We start from the raw sequence: 23085 nt of genomic DNA, 5'->3' as shown, positions 1-23085 counted from the left end.
CTCACATTTCATTAAAGTATTAACGTTTATTAACTGATTCCATAATACCTTAGATAAGTCCTTTATTAGGGTGAAAGACCCCTGGATGTCCCTCTGCCTATTTGGGAAAAAATAGCCCTTCCTCAAAAAGTAACAAATGAACTATGAACTGTATTCTATCAGGAATTTCCCTGAATGGGGAGAAAATACAAAATATATTCATGAACACACCTATTTTCCTGGCACTCTTCAAATTTCCAGCAGGTTTCTGAAAAGATATATATGTTTTTAAAGGCCCCCTCCTTCTTGAGGACATCCATTTTGCACTTGTATCCACCACATTTGCACATGAAAAAAATCCATCACTGTGTATACAAATGCCAAATTGCAATGCAAATAGGCATTTGTGTGCCCAATTACCCATTTTGTGTGTTTGCAAAACGGATGTGCCGGCAAATTCTGCAGGTGTGAGTTGGTAGCCTGCTAGAAACCTGGCTCCCACTGAGTCAGCACCAAATAAGGTGCTGTCTCCTCACAGAGCGGCTGCAGGGAGAAAGTCCATCTCAGGGACAGCCCTTAAACTTGATACCAGATGTAGACAGCAAACAGACAGACAGTTCGTGCAGAGAGGAGGATAAAAACAAGTGACTCTAAAAAGTAAAAGAAAAAAAAAAAAAAGTAAAAGAACTTCAGACATACAACTGATGATTGGGGGTATCCTGGAAGTACTAAGGGTTTTCCCTTGCATGACCCTAAACGTCTTCAGTGCACACTTTTTATTTGGAAACTATTTTTTTCCCCATGTATTTTATTGCTTTAAGAACACTTTACATGAGATCTACCTTCTTAACAAACCTTAAGTGTACAATATTGAATTGTTAACTACAGGTACAATGTTGTACAGCAGATCTCTAAAGATTATCTTGCTTAACTGAACCTTTGCTCCTTGACTGGCAACTCCGCATTTCCCCTTCTCCCCAGCCCCTGGCACCACGATTCCTCTCTTTGATTCTATGAATTTGACAATTTTAGATGCCTCATATAAGCGGAATCATGCAGTATTTTTCCTTCCGTGACTGGTTTATTTCACTTAGTATAATGTCCTCAAGATTCATCCATGTTGTCAAATATTGCAGAATTTCCTTCTTTTTCAAGGCTGAACAATATTTCACTGTGTGTATGTACCCCATTTTCTTTATCTATTCATCCATCAATGGACATTTAGGTTGTTTCCACATCTTGGCTATTGTGATTAGTGTTTCAATGAACATGGGGTGCTTATAGCTCTTTGAGATCCTGATTTCAATTCTTTTGGATAAATACCCAGAAGTGGGATTGCTGGACATATGATACTTCTATTTTTAATTTTTTGAGGAACCTCCATACTGTTTTCCATAGCAGTTATACCGTTTTGCATTCCCACCAACAGTGTACTGGGAAAACCTATTCTTCAAAGCATATTTTATATCTTTTTGAAGTGTGACTCTAATATGTCACACTTCATATCTAAGTGTGAAATAGATATCCCAACCATCACTCAGAATATACTGATAAATCCCAAAGCTTTCCCTGGTAGATCTGCAAGCATGTTGCCACCAGCATGCCAATCACTAGGACCTCCTTCCTTTCTCTTTCAGAATTCTCAGGAAGTTGTAAGAGCCAACAACTCTCTTGACTTACTCAAGAATTCCCCTTCAGCCAACTGCCACCCAAGTAAGCCACCACTATTTCCTCCCAACATCCATGATGATCACAACAAAAATTCTGGCCCAAAAAGTAATGGGTAAGTTACAAGGATGGCGTAAATTGTAAAGATGGAATATCTTTCATTGGCTTGTGTGTTTGTTTGTTGCTTCTGATATAAGTCAAGCTCAAAAATGGCACACCCAAGAATTCACTGTTTTATTGGCAAATCTATAGTCTGGTCCACAAATTCTTCACTTCACTTGATGTTTTTAACATGGTGATTGGTGAAAATTAAAATTAGATAAGGTTCTACTTTCTTTGGGTGCCTAACTATATGAAGTCATTTAAAAACCATTGTTGTCATCATATAAATTTCATTTTTAATCCTCTTTTTTGTATCTAACTCTAGTTTTTTAAAAATTCAGAGCAAACTATAGGCAATCAGCTTAATCATAAATGTACCACTTCCTTTAGGATGTCAGCAATTCTCAAAATTGCCGTAGATATTTGCTGGATACCAGAAATGGGTAATGTAGTATTTTAAGTGGCAGAAATGCATTAGTACTATGTAAGTACATGATCCTTAATGTACTAATCTCAGCAATATGTGTAATGAGGACTTTCAGTAACACTTATTTTAAGTGTCCTCTGAGAAATGCTAATTTACAATGAAACACCTATGGAAGTACATGTGACATCTACATGAATACCAAATGAATTCATTTTGATCAATGCTATTACAATGAATATAAAATGAATTCACAATGATAGGATATTTAAAGTATTACCAAATTTTCTTTTAATATTACATGTGCTATGGAGATTAAAATATATTAAGAATCAGATTGAATATATATACACATAAACATTTTTACACACAAACACACATACATATACCAAAATATATATCCCTACTAATTACTTAATTAGCAAGTACCCTTTCAAAAAGAAACATTTTATTCACACACACACGTACACACACACACACAGTCTTAAATGCACAAAATGCCTACGTCAGGTTTACAAAATTGTTTACTGGATGTTAATAAACACAAGATTTTCATTACAAGAGCAAGCAAACAAACAGGCTTTGTGGATTTTAGATTTGACAAAAGATGTTTCCAGATCTACATCTTGAATTTTCCTGACTCTTTCAGGATGGCAATGGTTGGTAAATTGATTCATACCACCTGTTAAAACTCACAGGTAGTCTTTGTGTCTAGTCAAAGATAATCAACGATGGATGGACAGATGTATGTATGGATAAATGAATAGGTGGATGGTGAATAGTATGATATTTAAATACAATCTCTGAGAGATTAAAGCTTCTCTCAGAGTTTTTAAGAAGCCAGAATTTGTAGGGAAAGTGTGAATTGTCCATTTTTGTCAATAGGTTGTTTCTTTTTGTTGATAAACTAAGATCCACGGACTGTGGGCACTCAACCTTGACTTAGGCTGACCCACTGTAAGATGTACAACCACGTAATCAGTCAACAAGAGCTGACCTTGGAGGACTGAGTCTCTGGTCCTATTTAGAGTTTTACTGAGCTAATATGAGCAGGCCAACAATGGTGTCCCAGACAAAGCAAGCAAGAGTCCATACGGTCTAGAGCCCACCTCAGATCACAGGAGATCTCAAACACATACATCAAACTTCTCACCTGCACACCTAAACCAGACTTCACTCAAATAATAATCAACTGGTTATCAGTTCCTACTTCCTCAGCATCACTCACATGCCTTTCCTCCTCTTCTTCTTCACTGCCACAACCCTCAGTCAGAACTTCATCATCTCTTGCCTGGGTACATCCAATATCTCACAACTCATCTATCTCCCTGACTCCTTGTCTCCAGTTATTCCCACACATTGCCAACCAGATTAACCTTCTAACAAGCATACTGGATCTGGTCAAAATGTCTCCATGGCTCCTACCACTCCTACAGGACTGAAATCGAATGCCTTTTGGGGCATACAGGGCTCAGCCAACCTGTTCAGCTTTATCTCCCTCCACATATGTGCTTTATGTTCCTGCACTGCTGAACTACTACAGTGTCTTTCTACATGGTTCCTTCTGCCTGGCATGTCTTCCCCTCACCTGCCAGCTTGAAAAACAACTGCTGCTCCTTTGAATTTTAGCTTACAAGCTTCTTCTATGAGGCCTTTCTTGTCCCCTTGCTGCCATCTGAATCCCATAGACTCTGATATGGCAGTTTTCACACAGAATTATAACCTTCTGTTAACATGTCCACAGAGCAACTAGACTATAAAATCTTGAGCCAAGAACAGTATTTGTCTTTGTCTCCCAAGCCATTGCCCAGTGTCTAACGTATGGTGCTTATTCAATGGATGTTGAGTAAATAGACTTGTCTCCTAAAGATTCTATTGTCCTTTCTGCTGCCCACTCTTCAAGTAGACATTCAGAAATGTGTGCTCACAAATTGCTCAGTAAGCACCATTCTGATTTTAATTGACTCAGTGAGCACATTCGAAATGTGCATGGACAACAGTGTGAACTTTAAAGTCCAAGTCATCCTCTAATACCCTCAAACCTCCTAGGAAATGAAATTACTGTAACATTAAACTGAAAATAAAAATAGTTAAGATTTATTAGTCGCCTGCTATGTGTCAGGCATGGTACTAACTGCTTTATGTATATTACTTCATGAAAATTTCACATCACTATTACTAGCCCCATTTTACAGATGAAGAAACCAGGGTTTAGGGAAGTTAGGTAACTTGATCAAGGCCACAGGCTAAGGAATGGAGAAGAGGGATTCAAGCACAAGTTTCGTCGGCTCAATTCCTAGGCTCACAACCTGACATTACCTTACCTAGTTGTGCCAAAAGCATCTAGAGTTTCTAGAGTAGAGAACCTAACATCCTTCCAGAGTCTTATTAAATAAGCCTAAAAGTCAAAGTAAGCCAGGTCACTCAACTGTTATTCACTCCACGTTCAATAAAGGGAAGTTCCTTTTGCCTTAGAAATTTTGGATTAAAATCCTCTCACACAAGAATTGACATCTTAATAACTGGAAGATGAAGTGTGATGTTTTCATCCATTCTGTTGGATTTTATTTTCATTTTTTGGCAAAGGCTTGCTACCCAATTTTTTTAAAACTCATTTTCAAATGACTTCAAACATTCTTCTACTATTTCCTTTTTTCTAGAGAGCAAACTGATACCAATTCTACTTTCTGCTCTGATAAAAAGAGAATTATAAATCTGAATTTGGCTTCTGGTCTTCACTTGATTTTTGTCATTGGGTTTTTTGTCTTTGTTTGGCCTGGAAAGTATCCTACATTGGTTCTTGAATGAACTGCCCACTTTGAGTTTGAACACATTTTTAGAAGAAAAAAGTAAAACCATAACGTTTGTTTGTTTCTGGAATGAACTTAGCTTCCAGCCAAAGTCAAAGTGGGGCAATGGGGAGGGGCTCACGGCCAAAACCTCAGCGACACCTCTCTCTTACAGCAAATACTGCTTGAACCCTAAGGTTGCTTCTGTCTGTGAGCTTGTAAGAGTCCCTCCTCGTGTGGTGTCAACTGACTCTATTTGCAATTATCGGACAAACAGAGACATGTTCTTATATTTTTCAAGACAAAATCAGTGGCATCTTGCAAGCATCCCGGGAGTTCTGAGACAGTTTGGCCAATCAAGATGTCCTGTCACTCCCCGCCATCAGAAGCTCGATGCTTCATCAATGCAGTAGCTTCCAAAATCCAAGAGCAAAATCAGATTCCACAAAGCCACCCGTGTCTGGAGATGTTTCTAAGCAGAATATTGAGAAATAACTCAGTAATAACTGGCCGAAAAAAAATGTATATCCTCCAAAGAAGGAATCGTAACGTTGGATTGGGTATTTTGTGGGGACTGAAGTAATAAGATACTTGAGCAACAGGATTCAAGTCCTGATTCTTTTTCTCCATTTTCAAACTGCTAGGAAACCCCCAACTCAAATATTACCTTCGCTGAGATGTCATCCTCTAGTTCCACTTCTTAAATACATAATGCTTGTCCCCTGGTTCCCACAATAGTTCATTCAGAAGCCCGTCATCCTACCTGCTACAACATGGTACGACTGGATACTCACACAACTCTGAAGCCACTGAAGGTAGGGACTGTGTCGTATTTGTGACCGTGTCCCCAGTGCCTGGCACATAGAATAGGGGTCAGCATACTTTCTTCTGTAGAGGGCCAGACAGTAAACATTTTAGGCTTTGTGGACAATATGGTCTCTGTGTATCTGTGCAGCAGCCATTACAGTGCAAAAGCACCTAGAGGCAACATGAAGATGAATGAGCCTGGTTGTGCTCCAAGACTTTATTTACAAAAACTGTTGGTGGGGGGCTTCCCTGGTGGCTCAGTGGTTAAGAATCCGCCTGCCAATGCAGGGGACACGGGTTTGAGCCCTGAGGGTCCAGGAAGACCCCACATGCCGTGGAGCAACTAAGCCCGTGCGTCACAACTACTAAGCCCTTGTGCCACAACTACTGAAGCCCACGCTTCTAGAGCCCATGCTCCACAACGAGAGAAGCCACCGCAACGAGAAGTCCGGTCACTGCAACGAAGAGTAGCCCCTGCTCTCCACAACTGAAGAAAGCCCACGCGCAGCAACGAAGACCCAACCCAGCGAAAAATAAATAACTTTTTTAAAAATTCAAAAAAAAAAAGAAAATTCAATTGAGTAAAATTTTTAAAAAAACAAAAAACAAACAGCTGGTGGGCCAGATTTGCCCAGCACGCCGTAGTTTGCCACCTCCTGACATAGAGTATCTGATGAAGAATGTAAAGGAGGGAGAACAGAAGAGAAGGAGGGAGGGAACAAGAAAGGAAGGGAGAGAGGGGGAGAAGGAGAGTTTGAAGAGGTGGAAAGGGAGAATAAGCCCAGAAATAAAGTAAGAATGAGACAAAATTTGATATGCTCCCCAGATGGTAAAGAGCTATTCCTAGTGAGTTTCTCTTCAGCAAGGCATTTAGACCATGAGAAACAATTCTAATTAGAATCCTCCTATTATTCTTCACATCGCATTCTCTACATGTAAATCTTCCCAACAGTTTCTCTCTTTTGGCAAATCATTATTTCCCATTTATTAAGATAAAGTACTGTTGAAGGGCTCCGTTGCTGGCTTATAACTACAGTCTGCCTACAGGTGTCATATTTTACGCACTGAAAAGAGAGTATTGTTTTGCCACTTTCTATGCAGGAACTACAAATGCCTGGAAATAAATGACTTTTGACTGCTGATCAGAAGCACACTTCAATCAGTTACTGGTCTATGATCAATAATTAATCACGTTATTCTGTCTGGGTAATAAATAATAGGGAAAATATCAATGAATATATAGTTGGCCAGATTCTCCCTGGGGCAAAACAGAAAAGGATCAGCAAGAAAGTCTGCCTGGAGCACCCTGTGAATTCTCAATATAGGGCTTTGGGGGCCATTCCAGGAGGGTTGGGGTTATTCGTAGGAGAAGGAGACCTGTCACCATCAGCACCTTCCCCCAGGTCCTTCAGAACTAATAATCCCTACTTGGATCAAATGTGTCTATGCTATTTGACAAAGGGGTATGCAAGAGCAGGGGTGCCATGGGACGGGCCAGTGTTTCACAGGTACCATGATGGGGCTCCCCCCTTGGAGCTGGAAGCAGTGGGTGGCAGCAGGAGTAGAGACGCACCTCACTTGACATTGTAAAACTTATGGCAGAAACTGTGTGTCAACTGCAGTTTTATACATTGGATCCTATAAGAGTACTCAGTAACTTTGCTATCTAAAAGCTTTATAATGGAATATTTTATGAAGAGAATAATGGTATGGATTTTCTATTGGTGTGTAACAAATTACCCCAAATTTAATGACCTAAAACATTCATTATCTCACGGTTTCTGTTAGGTCAAGGGTCTGGGCACAGCTTAGCTGGGCTCTCTCCTCACGGGCTCACAAGGCTGCAGTCCCAGTGCTGGTCAGGGCTGTGTTCCTTTCTGGAGCTCAGGGTCCTCTTCCAGGCTCACATGGCAGTTGGCAGAAGTCAGTTCCTTTTGGTTGTATGACAGAGTCTGGGCCTCTTACTGGCTGTCACCATAAGAACCGTGCCCCAGTTGACCTTTTTTGCAAACTTCCAAGCAGAGGCATAGGGAATGAGAGCACACACATGGGAGGGAGATCTAGAGCGAACTGCTATCACAGTTCATGTAGCTTGTGTTCTTCAGTGCTATCAGACATTTAAGAAGATCCTGCCTTTTTTTAGCTGCTTGGGAGTTCTTCCTGGGCGAAAAGTCCAGGCAAAAGTGTCCATTATGGAGTGCCACGCTACCATCATGCTAGATTTATAGATCCATGGCCTTTCTTATGCTAATGTAGATGGAACCATCCTGCATTTAGGTGACAACAATATTTTTTTTTTTTTTTTTAATTTTTATTTATTTATGGCTGTGTTGGGTCTTCGTCTCTGTGCGAGGGCCTTCCCCAGCTGCGGCAAGCGGGGGGGCCACTCTTCACCGCGGTGCGCGGGCCTCTCACCATCGTGGCCTCTCTTGCTGCCGCGCTGCTCCGCGGCATGTGGGATCCTCCCAGACCAGGGCTCGAACCCGTGTGCCCTGCATTGGCAGGCAGATTCTCAACCACTGCGCCACCAGGGAAGCCCTAGGTGACAACAATATTTTTGATACAAAAGTTATGATACTTTTTATGACACACTCTCAGTTGTCTTTATTCTAACTGGGTTAGCATAAGAAAAGCATCATTTGGACTCTCATATTAGCAAATTGCCTAATCTAGTTAAGTAACCTGCTTTGGGTCAGGTGCTCTCTTTTTATTAACTTATCTCCCCCAAGACTTCAGCTTTCCTACATTACAAGGACATGGAGCCAAACTCATAAGCAGCCTTCCTAATAAAGCGTGACATCTGCCAATACCGTGGTCTGTATCTCTTGGCCTCAAAGAAGCCTTGCCGGAATGGCCCATATCAGCCTGCGAGAGCATCTGGGCCTGCGAAGCACCGGTGTCACTGCCACTCTTCACAGCTCCGAAGGATGGGAAGGGCCCCAGATTCACTGAGCAAAGACGATGAAGAAAAACTCCTTAGCCTATCTGAGTAACTCCCTAGCCATCCTGGGAGCATATCCATAAAGGAAACCAGTACTTTAAGTATCTGATAATCATCTATCTATCTGCTTCTTTACTCTTCCATCTATGTGTTTCCCAGCTTCTTTGCTGTCAGTTACAGAGCTCACTCTCAAGATTTGAGAATAGACATCTGAACCCTCTTTAAAACTGCAGCATTGGGTGTCAGTCACCTTAGAACTGCACACCTAAAAACTGTACCTTTCAAAGAACAGCTTTAATCAGCTGTTCTCTTTCAATGTTGTCCTTGAATAAAGGAGGTTGGTCTAAGTGTAGGTTCCCTCCAAGCTTGCCTTAAGTGCCTCATGATGGCGCTACCCTACTCTGCCATATTCGATGCGTGGCTTTCAAAAACCAGGGAAGCAGGAAGAGACCTCAGAGCAGTGTGAACTATGTTTAAACAGACAAGTGGATTCAACTGCTAAAATGCTCGGCACTCCAACCTCTCCCAAGGGCCAGGGAGCTTCTGCATGGTTGGGATGCCTTTCCAAAACCTCTTGGAAACAGAGGCAGCATTCACCTCTTGTAAAAGAAAAATGACTCTGGATAAGACAGTATCAGGTCACTTTTAACCTAAGAAAAGTGAAAGGTTAACGGGAAGCCATGTGTCATCCAGAAACTCAGATGACTAAGTACCTACCAGGTACCACCTTCATTTGATGGGGAACTGGAGTGGAGGAAGGCAGGCATGCATACACGTGTGCACCCAAGCTCCATCCTACACAGAAGCACCAACATGGGAGAAACCTACTCGGCTTATTGGCCGCCCTGACTGGCTGCCTTAGCTGAATTGGAGAGGACTTGCAGCCACTTCAGAGGAGGGTACACAGCCAACGCAAACCAAACACAATCTGCTTCTTTGTGAATTGCAAGCAATTCCCAACTGCCTGAGCTAATGGTACGGAGCAGTAGAGCAGATAACCCAATACGGTGGATAATCTCAAAATCATTTTCCATTTGGCTTGTGGAATGAATTAAATGATTTGTTTCAGCTTCAGCAGATTTACCTTCCTAATTATGTTTTTTGTTAGGCTAGAAACATTCAACATCGCAGGATGTTGCCAGGAATTCAAAACGTGGGGCAGATGATAGACATGTGAGAGATCAGCCCAGAGGTCACCTGGGGTCATCAACATCTACTGAGTGCCCACTGTGTGCATGTTGCTGAATAGGACAGAAAGTGATGAAAGACATGTCTCCTGCAGTCAGGATTGTAACATAGTAAAAGACCAGCTCTAGGGCTTCCCTGGTGGCGCAGTGGTTGAGAATATGCCTGCCAATGCAGGGGACACGGGTTCGAGCCCTGGTCTGGGAAGATCCCACATGCCGCGGAGCAACTGGGCCCGTGAGCCACAAGTACTGAGCCTGCGCGTCTGGAGCCTGTGCTCCGCAACAAGAGAGGCCGCGATAGTGAGAGGCCCGCGCACCGCGATGAAGAGTGGCCCCCGCTTGCCACAACTAGAGAAAGCCCTCGCACAGAAACGAAGACCCAACACAGCCATAAATAAATAAATTAATTAATTTTAAAAAGTGGTTAAGATTTATAAAAAAAAAAAAGACCAGCTCTAAGCTTTAAATATATACCTTAGAGATAGTTGGTTATAAAAACGCACATGAAGCATGGATGCTTCTATACTTGGGATCTCCCTAGGTGTTCTACAAATATTTGTCGAATAAATGGACGAACAAGGCATATTTGGAAAGAAGTCAAATAAATAATTTCAACAATAAGCCTTCCTGGGCTGCCAGGACAAAGCAGCTCACTGTTTACTAGGGTGGTCAGGGAAGGTGCTCCCCTAAGACAGAAGGTCCTAGAGGGCAGGCTGCATGCTCCTGAAGCCTTTGCACAGGTGGAGAACACGCGAGATTCTCTCCCCACCTTGCCTGACCCTCATCATCTTTTAGATCTTAACCCAATCCCTCTTCCTCAAGGAAATCTTTCCAAACTCAGACTACATCAGTCCCCAGGGATATGTGTTCTTAATATCCTGTACTTCACCTTGTAAGCACTTCATCCAACCCAAAGTAAACATCTGTCTTTGCAATATTTGTTGAAAGGCTGCTTCCTCTGATAGAACGTAAGCTCCATGGTGGCAGGGACCATAATCTCTCCCACTTTCACCATTGTATTGGCAGCCCTTAACACAGTGACTTGCATGCAGTGAGGCTAAATAAGTATTTGTGGAGCAATGTATTGAACTGAAGTGCTGAAGTCAGGAAAAAGACTGCTAACTGAGCCCTAAGGAATGGGAAGGAAAAACTTAACTGAAGAAGATGGACGTTTCCTAGAATCCCAGGAAAGGGAATTTGCCTACACAGCTACATGGAGATAAAAATGAACAGGACGATTTCATGGGATCATTAGAGGACTGCTTCATAAAGTTGTAATAAGAATTAGAAATTATTTTAAAAAACAACAAAAATAATAGCTACCATTTATTGTTTCCTATCAGCTAGTTTAGTGGATTATCTCATCGACTCTCATGGCTATTATCCTTATTTTACAAGGAGGGAACTGAAGCTTACAGAATTTAAGGTCATCTAGTAAATATATGGCAGAGCCACTATTTGAAGCCAGGCCTATTCATCTAGATGACTCCAAAGCCTGTGATTTTCACCACTAAAAGCAAACAAGGTATTGTATTCAAAAATATTTTGTTACTTGTAAAGCACTTGGCAGCTGACATTTGTGTGGGTACAGGTAAACATAGTCTAACAGCCAAGTAACAGAATGATTAATTAGCTACCTAGCTAACTAACTTACTAGCTAACTTAGGAATCCAGAATTTCTCAATAACTAAATACACCTCTGTTTTACTGGGTTATGTAAGCTTTGCATTGCATGACTGGTAAAGAACAGAAAATCTGCGTCTCCTTGTTGCCCCAATATACAGGTGACAATGGAAATATATCCATGCACTTTGTCTCCTACTAACTACTAACTAAGGCTTTTTTTTTTCCTTTTCTGCTAAGGCTTAAGGTGACAGAATAAATATTAAAACCAACGTGGCCTTTCTCAAAAAGTTCAAGGCTAATTGGACTGACTAAAAGTGACTATTAGAATAGATTTGATGCAAGTGTGCAAACCCTCGTATGGCCAGGATCATCAAGTTGTTTTGGTGTAAAGACATCTAAACCTCTAGACCCTTAGCTCCAAGAAGACAGGATCCAAGTCTGTTTTTCACCTTTACATCTCTGGTGTCAGCTCAATACAAAGCATTCAATGTGTTCACAAACTTTGGATCAAAAGTGAATATTTAAGATTCAGTTAATTTTAATTATAAAAGGTTAAAGAAACATTGAAAGCCCGGGACCAATATATTTATTGCAACTGTAATTGTCTCTTGTAGAACTAAGAAATACAGGACACTTTAGGAGACAAGATCAAATAGGTTTGCCTATATTTGTATTATTAAAAAAATGTAAGTAGCATCGACATATATACACTACCAAATGTAAAATAGCTAGCTAGTGGGAAGCAGCAGCATAGCACAGGGAGATCAGCTCGGTGCTTTGTGACCACCTAGAGGGGTGGGATAGGGAGGGTGGGAGGGAGGCTCAAGAGGGAGGGGATATGGAGATATATGTATGCATATGGCTGATTCACTTTGCTGTACAACAGAAACTAACACAGTATTGTGAAGCAATCATACTCCAATAAAGATCTATTTAAAAAAAAAAAAAAAAAAAAGATGAGGCCAGAGAGCTAGCTCACTCTCTTTCCACCACTTAAGGACACAACAAGAAGACGGCCGTCCGCACCCCAGAAGAGGGTCCTCACCAGAACCTGATTATGCTGACACCCTATCTTGGACTTCCAGCCTCTAAAGCTGTGAGAAATAAATTTCTGTTGTTATAAGAAAAAAAATGTAATCATTGAGAAAGCATTTATTTTGCAACACAATGGCAAACAAATATAACAAATAAATGAACTGACTAAAAATTTTTTTTCCTTTGAAACTAGTTATCTTAGCATCCCATTGACGTATCCTGATTGGCAGCTTTTAGACTACCATCGACTTTCAATTAGCGTTTACTGGTATTATTATTAATAACAATCAGCATGTTTAAATTTCCTCTCAGGAGATGTCAATGGATTTCCATTTTTCAATAACGAGGATTTGAGAAATGATCTATTTGAATACATCTGAAAAACGTGCTGCTGAAAATAAGAAGACGTCTATCTGTCCTGAGGACAGCCATTACCTCTCCCACAGGTATGTGAGCACAGAACACAGGGCATTATTTGTGTTCAGCATATCCTGGAGGTATTCTGGGAGCTGGGTGCAAACCACAGAAAAATAAGTCACCAGCTCAGGACGCATTCCTCAGATATTCTGGTTTCTGAGACAAGTGGAATTATTCCCCACTAATTTATACACCAATGAAACTGGCCTGTTGGCAAGTCTACAATTAATGTGAATGCCAAGTGGGAAGGCAGCTTTGTTTCATCTCAGAGAACACTTCGCTGAACAGCAGTCTCCCCAGCTGAAAATGCATGCAATGTCTCTCTCTTTTAACTTGCAGCAGACGCTGGCATTTCTTCATCTCTATTCACTCTATCATTATGATGCATTATACAATGTAATGATGTAATACACCGGAAAGCCAAAATGTGCGCGCCTTGCCAAAAATAATAAGAAGAAAAGTATACAATTATTTTCTGCTATGAAAGCCACTATCACTATCATTTCATCCTTCCCCAGCCAAAATGAAAGCTTCCCTAATGGTTCTGAGTCTCTTTATGTTTGTGAATTGAACATGAATGTGAAAAGTAGGACGTCACCTCGTCCGTACTGAGTTAGAACTTTTAAATGATGTAAACAAATTTATCACTTGAGCATGGCGGGCTGGCTCCAGAGTTTGCCCCGGCCATATTTTCCACGGTGTGATTTCTGGTGTGATTCTAAATGTTACCAAGTCTTTATTTGTTAATAACAAATTTTCCTAAAAAGGGTCTGCCTTTTCATGTTTCATTAACATTAACCTACAATCACAAGCCACTGTTCTGGGCAGGAAGCACATTTCAGGGAAAAGTCACCGTCTGCTGGTAGCTGCGTTCGTGGCTGATTAAATCAAAAAGAATCAGAGTAATAAAACCTCAGAAATAAAGCCAACTAATTGCTACATTTCCCCTCCCCCTTGCTGAACGCTATTTTGAGTTACAGAAGCAGAAAATTGTTTTAAGAATCAGATATTTTTAATGCCTCACAAGGAAATATTCCCAAAAGATTGCAATATTGAGCAGACTCTTTCATACAATTGCTTCTGGTTCTTCCCCTCCTCTTCTTTTCTTCCCTCCACTACCACCCCCTCCCCTGCTCCCATGGATTTTCTGGGTAGACTTTTTTACAGCATATTTAATGTTTTTCTTCATTATTACCAGGGATCCACCTCTTATAAATAGGAGCAAACCAAAAGAAGGAAGCTACATTGTTGACCATCCAGCTTGCTGGCCAAAGCTCTGTCAGTCTGGATTTCAGTGACATTTCAAAATGATATTTTCAGCTCTGTTATTACAATTGTAGTTGAGAAGTGGTTGATTAGATGGAGGCCAGAGAGGAATTGTAAGGGAACACAGGGACCAGAACAAGGGCATGCTGCTGTCCACCGCATTCTGGCTCCAGCGTCGAGAAAACTGCCTTCACAGAGCTCACTCGCAAACCACAGCCACAGATCATAAAGCTCCTAAGTGGGCTGGCCACCCGCTTTATGCTGAAAATTTGTGGGATGTCATTTTTTGCCTGGCAAAATTAGTAGGAATGCTTAACGTAATTAATTTTTATACTAAACACGTGTTGTTATTTTTTTTTTTTTTAATGTACAATTACCAAACCATCAAAACCACAGTAGAGCACAATCAGATGTGCCTGAAAACACATAATTGACATAAAGGACGTGCAGGAAAATAACGTGAAAACATAAAATAAATGGTTATTGCTATTTAGAATCTGCATTTAAAGAGTGGAATTAATCATAATTATGCATTATTAGCTAATAATTGGGTGGAAGCATACAGGGCATATCTTGTTTATTGTTGCTGGTGCTGCTATTGTTACTGTTATTATTATTTTCTGTGGAAAATTTTACCAACCTGAGATTGTTTTGAAGAATTCCCAGTGATTACTCAGTGCATACAGCCTGTAGACAGTTTTGCATTATTCACTCACCACTGAAACACAGTCACCTCTGAGGAAGGCCCCAGAAAATCCCAAACAGCTCATAAAAATACACCAGCAGGTGTAGGGTGTGTTTCCTCAACCAGAAGAAAGCCAAGGAGGGGTAGAAAGTAAAAAGGTATGGATTCTTCATGCAGGCTAAAAGCAGCCCAGAGCAGAAAGTGGAACTACGCTCTGTTATACTGATTCAAGCATTAGTCAACATATCATTTCTTCATTCATTTCCTCCCTCCTCACCCCTGTTCTCTCTCTCCCCATATATATATATATATATATATATATATATATATATATATATATCCATATATATATCATGTTTACGTAGTACATATATAACATATTACATATTATAGGTGTGTGTGTACATATATATATGTATATATATATATATATACATATATATATATATATATCCATCCTCAGAAATAAAAGGAAAAAACATGGTGGCTAGGTTTTTAATGACTGTTGATGGTCAATAGTTATGTATAATATAAATTGTATCTGTATCACTGAGGGTCAAAAGAAGGAAAGCTTCGTACAATTCGCACTTTCAAACTTGAGGCTTCAGCACTCCAGCATGGCAACCTCAAGCTACCCACTCCAGTTCTTTACCTGGGGAATGTGTCAAGCACTCTATGATCAAATCCATGTGCTGGGAAACCATGAAGAATAAACGACAGTGCATACAGCAGAAGACGTGTCCTCAAAGTGTCAAAACAACCAGTTGGAAGGTGAAAAATTTGCTGACATAGCCAGTTTCCTTGGTCTACATGAGGCAAAATAACTTTTATGATGGATCTTTTGTTTCTTTTCTCCACATTTTGGTGTCACATAAATTGTCAAAGGAACAAGACATAGAAAAGGAAGTGACCAAAATGGTAAAGACAGGAAGGAACAGCAAAAAAGATAAGTAAACTTGGATAATTAATCAAATTTAAATTTGTTACATATCAAAAAATAACCAGACAACTTAAAAGTCCAATCTATTCCATTTATTTATTCAACAACTATTTCTGGATTTGATGCCTGCTATGTATCAGACACTAGTCTAGGTCCTGGGGATTCAGTGAATAAAACAGACAAAATCCTTGCTCTCATGGAGTTTACATTAGGTGTGAAGGGGGTGGCTGGTGGTGGAAGGAGACAGGTGACAAACCAATAATAAAAATACATAGTAGGCCGGATGGCAGTATGTACCTTGAAGACAAATAAAGCACAGGAACGCGGGCTGAAAGTGTGTGTGGGGTGGGGAGTTGTTATGCAATTTTACAGAGGATGGTCAGTGAAGATGTCTCTGAGGGGTGATATCTGACCCACTGGCCATCTAGACCACTGACCTATTTGGATAGAAACTTAATCAGATCATCGATTTGAATAAGCTTTTCCTCTTCCGGGGCAAAGATGATCAAACTGATCCAGCAACCTCTTGAAAGCATAACGTTAGGAAAAATTTAAAGGATTCCAGGGAAGATTTGCATGGACTACAGCTCCTGTGCAATAGTATGAGTTCAAGTTAACAGATGCCTTAAAAAGAGGAATTAAACACTTTTCTCAGAATAATGCAAACTGTATTTCTCTCATTTGTTTTAAACACAGATCAGTTTGTCTGAATTCAGCAAAATAAAATAACATCAAGCAAAATGAAAGAAAGGAATAAAACTCTTGCGGGCTCTCTGTATGGGGTACTAGGGAGAAGGGAGTAGGACCTGGTCTTTCTAAGCAGCCGGATAACCAGTGTGGCCAGATTTACCTTTTTAAGCCATTTGTTTTCCAGGCATTTAGACTTAGACCCAAGAAGGAAGGGCAGTATGCATATTTCTAGTGACCATATTCCTGTGTCATAATTTAGAGCTCAGGACCTGATAAAGAATTATTTTTCTAATTTGTGAATTCGTTTTATAAAAAGCCTTTCCAAGTTATTAAATTTAAGCCACTCTTAGTTCTTGTTATTTTTTAAAAATGACTTTCTGGAAAAGAATATAGTTACATAACTAAAAGCATACACTTCACCAAAACACACACACACACACACACACACATCTATATAGTTAAGTACAATATCTGGAACTTTAAAATTGAAATAGACTCCAGAAACCCAGAACCTATGGTTCCTATAAGTATACCTCAAAATCAAAGTAATCTACATTACCCTTGCAGAAAATGTACTTCTTTTCTGGAGTACACACAGCTCCTGGACTCTTAATATTGTAATTATTTATTTAAATAAGTAGTCTTAGCATAACCTGGCACCAGGCACATCCTTCCTGCCTCTCCCCCTTCCCCTCATACACCCAGCCAATAGAGCAGGAAGTGGTAAGGATCACTTCCTCTCAGAGGCTCCACCCCAAACCAATGCAGAAGCCAGCCCTGACTGATGGTATACTGGGAGGAGGCAAATTCACATACTGTGCTTACAGGGGGAGCCAGCAGGAATGCAGGAGCCGTAGACCCTAACCCTAGGCTCCTGGCATCCCATGCTGCCAGGGCATGTTCCTCCCTGGGTACCTAGGCCAGTGGAGGAACTGAAGGCGAGTTTCCTTCTCCAGTTACACTGGATGTGGTGTTGGGGGTGGGTGGTGTTTCTCCATTACCACGTCTGTTTTTGTTGTCATTGACACTCACTGAGACCGTCTCAGAGCCAGAGCCAAACCCACGTCAAAACTGTGATGTTTAGGAAGAGGATTCCATGTCATACAACCTCCTCTTTTCCACTTCTCTCGCCTCCCTTCTACTGGTCTGGTTGGGCATCCAGGGCTCCCTCTTTCTCTCCACCCTTTGTTTACTCCCTTCACCAAGGCTTTGCTATCAACTGCTTATTCCTTGGTGTGAATGTAAGTTTACCAGTAACCTCCAGGGAAATTTGCACCCGAAAGTCTCTTCTGTCACTGAAAGAAAGAAAAGCACTGTCTCCCAAGGCAGGAGTTCCCAGGTTCTATGTGGATGCTGTCCTGGAGGCTAAGATACCTTTGAGATAGATTTCAACTGTTCCACTCGGGCACCCACCTCCAGGCAAGCTTGAGTTCTAATTAGCCTTTGGCAATTGGATGGAAATTTTCTCAAGATACACAAAAAGTGAAGATGGAAATAATTTGTACAAAACCACCTGTCCTTTAACCAGGAATAGTGTCCTTTTTAAATGGTTGGAAACACAAGCAGAACCAATCTGGCCATGCACAGAAAGGATCTGCTTTCACCAGACTAAAAAAATTAAGTGCTGATTCTTCTCAGACACAGGCTTGTTTCTCCCTCTCTGCACCCCAGGTCCTTTGCTGCCTCATGAACTTAGATCCACAGAACTGCATGTGGTGTGCTGCTGAGGACTTCCTCACCCATCTCCCTCTGCCTCGTGGGGGTGTGAGCGCCCTCTTCCTTCAGGCAGAAGGGTGAGTGAGCGAGGAAGAGTACAGAGCCATCCTGAGCCTTCGTGGAGAATCTATTCACTGCCGACCCTGAAATGTGGCTTTATTCAGTCAGTCACCTCATGACTTTGAAGCTTGATTTGATCAAAGATGTTAATTATGCTTCTCTTTAACATGATTTATAGAACATTAGTGACAGTGGGGGAATGTTTACTCCGTGCAGGTAAGATACTGGTCTCAGGGCTGCCTCTGATTTCCATGTAATTAGGAAAATTTGACCCACCCAGGAGCCTACTAAGATCGCCACTCTCTTTCCCTCGCCAAAATGCAGAACAAGTCACTCACTGGCATGTTGCATCTCCAGTTGCCTATACCTTTTTTTTTTTTTACTATAAAATTTAAGGTAACCCCTAAAATCGCATTGTATGGCTGTGTCATCTATGAGTGGCTTTGCACCAACAAATGGAGTTGGTAGCTAGCAACTATAGGTCTCTTCTAAATGAAAATCGAGTTAGTATTTCCTTTCTGGAGAGAGAAGTGTGTGCTTTGGGTGTAAGTTTTTTTTTGTGTGTGTAAGCTTTCCCCTATACACAGCTCTCCCTTGTTATGTGTATGAGTGTGTATTCATGTGATTGTGTGTGTGTGTGTGTGTGTGTCCGTGCTTTATAAGTACACCTTTGGGAGTAAGAGCATTGCTATATTGCCTTGCAAAACTGGTCTGTGGAAGGCTCCCTCTTTCCTTGCTGAAACAACTGAAAATCTGGAATAGAAAGAAGATCTAGGGCCTAAAGATGCATAATGAACACAAAAATAGTAAGAGTTTATATCTTTTCATGCTGCCCCTGTGATAATCCCAGGTACAGCCATGAAATGGTTACACACTTTCCCTACCTCTCATACACAAGCCCACAGGTAACCGCTTTGAGATACATCTCTTTCTCCATCTGTGCAAGCCTCTTTCAGAAACACACCCCCCAATTAAGAGCTCCCGCCAACCTATACTTTTTGCGCCTGTAACATATGCTATGGCTTCTAGGAAACTTATAATGTTGTGTTTTTATGCTGTTACAGCATGAAGCATCTACACAGTACAAACAAGAGTATAACAAGACCCCTTTAAAGGGGTAAAGTCTGCAGCAAAATTCTGAACCCATTTTAAGGATGTATAGCAAAAGGGTTTGAGAGCTATTCTGGAGAAAAAGGACAGGGATTACAAAAGAGAAATGGAAATCTTCCTTCTCTTTTTTTTCAATTGGAGCAGCTTTGTGTGAGGGTACACTGAGCTTTGATGGGAGCAATGTTTGGGTTTGTGTTGCCAGCAAGAAAAATTCAGTTTGTGCCACAATATATATGTGTACGGGAAGAGTATTTTTTAAAATACGATAAAATGTTATCTCTGATTAGAAAAGAAAGATGAATTCTCCTGCTAAACCAGGTAACCCTAAAAGCATGTTAACATGAAATACTAAATAAAATGCTACTCATCTATAATAAATCTTATTACACATTTTGGCAGTTTTACTACTAACATAGTGAAGGTTTCAAGCAATGTTTGAAAATAGAAATCTTAAATTGAATCATTGTTGCATGAATATATGCAAAATATTCATTTCTAGCACTGTGAGGGTTGAGTGCTTTTAAATTGGAGAAATCACTCATGACTTCACCTTTTCATGCAAGATAAAGTTGTATGTGGTAACATCATTACAATGTCATGAAAGAAGTGGAAATCATACAACAGTTCTGCCTAAAGCTAATATACAAAAAAAGGGCTTCAATATTTTTCAATATTGTTCAATATTTAAAGGTGCAGTGCAAGCCTTTAAATATATTTTAAAAAAATCATTAGGCTTTAGATGTCAGGGAGGCCTTTACTGAGCTCGGAGACTAATAAAATCATTGATGAGATCTCTTTAATATTTAACGGAATTCATGTCTTAGGTAGTAGCCTATTTTCAACCCCTGTCTCTGCAAATGGGGCTAAATATAGATTTTTTTAAAAAGATTTATGAGGAGGTGATTATAGATTTTTCTAAACTATAGCACTAAAATAAAACTATTTACCCAATGACTGTCATAACAAGAGAAAAAGCATTATGACATTTAAATAGGATTTTCTATCAATTCTTTAACAGAAGATAGCTTCAAAAGTAGCTAACACATTTATACATACTAACAATCAGGGAATTCAATCAGTGAAAACAAATGAGCAGATTTTCAAGTGAGTTGCCGAACCATGAATCATCAATAGAGAGTTAGGAGGATTGCGAGAAACCGAAAGATTTTTTTTTATATTGAGGACAACAATAATTGTTGTTGCTCATGAATCTCTTTGCTTTTTTTTCTATCCAGTGATAAAGAAAATTAGGAGCCAAAGTTCAGACCCCAAATCCTATGTCGCGTGTGTGTGTGTGTGTGTGTGTGTATGAGTGTATGTATGTGCATGCACTGACATAAGAACAGCTCTCATTTAATTATATTATTTTTTATAGTTACTCTGCGGGGGAATATCATTCATTCTAAGGTAAAGTAAGGCATTCACAGGCTCAACTTTAAACCCTGTTTATGTGTGAAATTGATAGCTCCATTTCTGTTATCAAGTCACTAGTCCAGCACTTTAAAGTCATGGTCTGCAAAATAAAATTGTCTCCCTTTTGAATGTCAACCCCTAAAACCAAATATTCCCATTTATTAAAATAAAAATGTAAATTTATAAATTATCATCCTATTTTTATGTAAAAGCATTCTGGAAAGTACCACATACCATTGTCACATGGCAAGCAGCCCTCCCCATCATTGGCTGTTGCTAGGCTACTAGGAAATGGAATGGACCATTGCCAATGATGAATTAACTGATGAGCCAGGATGACAGTAATCTTTGTCACTGGATGCAGTAGCTGTCTGAGCCCTGTCATTTTCTGCATTTCATGTTAAACAGATATACCTAGATTGTAAAACAATACAAAGAAGAACCTGAAAAGAAAGAAGCAAACTTTGACAATCAGAGGGTGGTAGCTTTTTATATATACATACGAGGCTTATTACCTTCACTGAAGAATGAGATCCAACATGCATTAGCTTTTCTTTTTTAAATTAAAACCTGTGAGCAAATGAAACTTTGTTCTACATCAATAAAGCAGATTCAAAAGGATACCTACTGGGAAGCACTTTGTAATCTGTGTCTACACAGAGCCAAAACATCTAACTGAACTGTGAAAATTCACAAAATAATCAGGATTTTTGGTCCATGACATTAACCATAGGGGTATGTGTGTATGTAAGAGTATCCTTACTTGGAGAATAGTATAGATAAAGGTGACCGAATCTGGGTGTTTGGGCTTTGTAGACTTAACAGCCATAAATAACTAGTGATTGAAATACCCAGTGAATAACATCATGTCTACACAGGACACAAGATTTTTCCATCTGAACAAACTAACTCAGTGGAATTGATTTTTTTCCTCATGAATTTATCTAGAAACATACTGCGGGGATCTGTGGTTTTGTTCAACTTGCAGAATCAACCTCAGACAAGTCGCAAAATCTCACAAGGCAGAGGACAGGGACTCGGAAGTTCTGAGCAGTGGACTTCACGGGGAGACAGAAGTAAAGTGAATGTGTGCTCAGAGATGTGTGCCTGTATCGTAGCAGAAATCCGCTGGGATACAAGGAAGAAAAAATGAATTTGTGGACCCAGTGCAGGCATGGGGGTGTTTGAGAAGTTACCACAGTGAGCCACCACCAGCCAGGAAATTATACTGCAACAAACACGGCTTGACTCCAAAGCAATAAGACCAATTTCCATAAGTCAAACAAGGAAGGCTGCCTTATCCTATTTTCAAGCCACGAGAGGGAAAAAATAAAGGGGGGAGACGCAGCAGCAGCACCTTTAGATGCTGGGAGTATTTAATGACAAAGGTCAAAAGGAAGAAGCGGTATGGAGAGAGAAAGACAACATCAGGTGGAAGCAATTAAAAGTTAAAAATGATGTCTTGCCCAGCCATTTCTGTATCTAGCTTTCCCCCAAATCATCCTGGAGACAGAGCTCAACAATCTGGATTGACACTTGTGCTGATACCATATCCCCTTTAAAATTTTTCAGGAATGGTAAAATAGTTAGGGATCCTTCTCCTACTTGACTATGCAACAACTTACTCATTATGAAATAGATTAATTCTCTTAGATATACAAAGTGGATATGAGCGAAGGAGTGCGGGTATGCATACATGTGTGTAAGTGTGTGTGTGTGGCTTCTGTGTTTTTAGGACAAAGGATCTGCCAATGAGACAGAAACTCTGGGGTCTTGTTAGTCCCGGCATTAGTGAGAAGATGAATGGCAGGGGGTTCTTTGGACCTAATACTTCATAGCACTCAAGGCCTGTTCTGTTCTTTTTACCATGTGGGTTTTTGAAATAATAGATCATAACTATAGACTCAGTGCGTGTGGATGCGGACGGTATGCACTTAATATTTCAGGAGAAGTGTATGCAACCCAATCCAATCACTCTGAAAAATGTGGAAAATGGAAATGCATAAAGAAAGCTGCTGGCATAAAAGAGAATAAAGAAGAAATATTGATGAAGCTCTGTATGGATTAGCGAAATATATTTATGTAACGTTTGAATATATATGTATATGCATGTATATATTCTAATCTATGTATATTTTTATATATTTAATATATATGTATACATATATATACTAGATAATCAATGTATTAAAGCAAAACAAATCAGATCAGGAAATTTCTTTTCTTTGAA

At 40.1% G+C, this 23085-nt stretch overlaps 1 protein-coding gene across 7 annotated transcripts in view; it reads right to left on the bottom strand.

Moving 5' to 3' along the window:
* The window catches only part of LOC309612449 (uncharacterized protein), a 774344-nt gene that overhangs the window by 408948 nt on the left and 342311 nt on the right, over positions 1–23085 (bottom strand). The gene's annotated exons all lie outside the window — the stretch shown is intronic.

The sequence above is a fragment of the Balaenoptera borealis genome, assembly GCF_965194805.1.
Source record: "Balaenoptera borealis genome assembly, chromosome: 15".
Classification (NCBI taxonomy): domain Eukaryota; kingdom Metazoa; phylum Chordata; class Mammalia; order Artiodactyla; family Balaenopteridae; genus Balaenoptera; species Balaenoptera borealis.
Note: the sequence above shows the minus strand (reverse complement) of the source record. Positions and strands in the feature narration are given on the sequence as shown.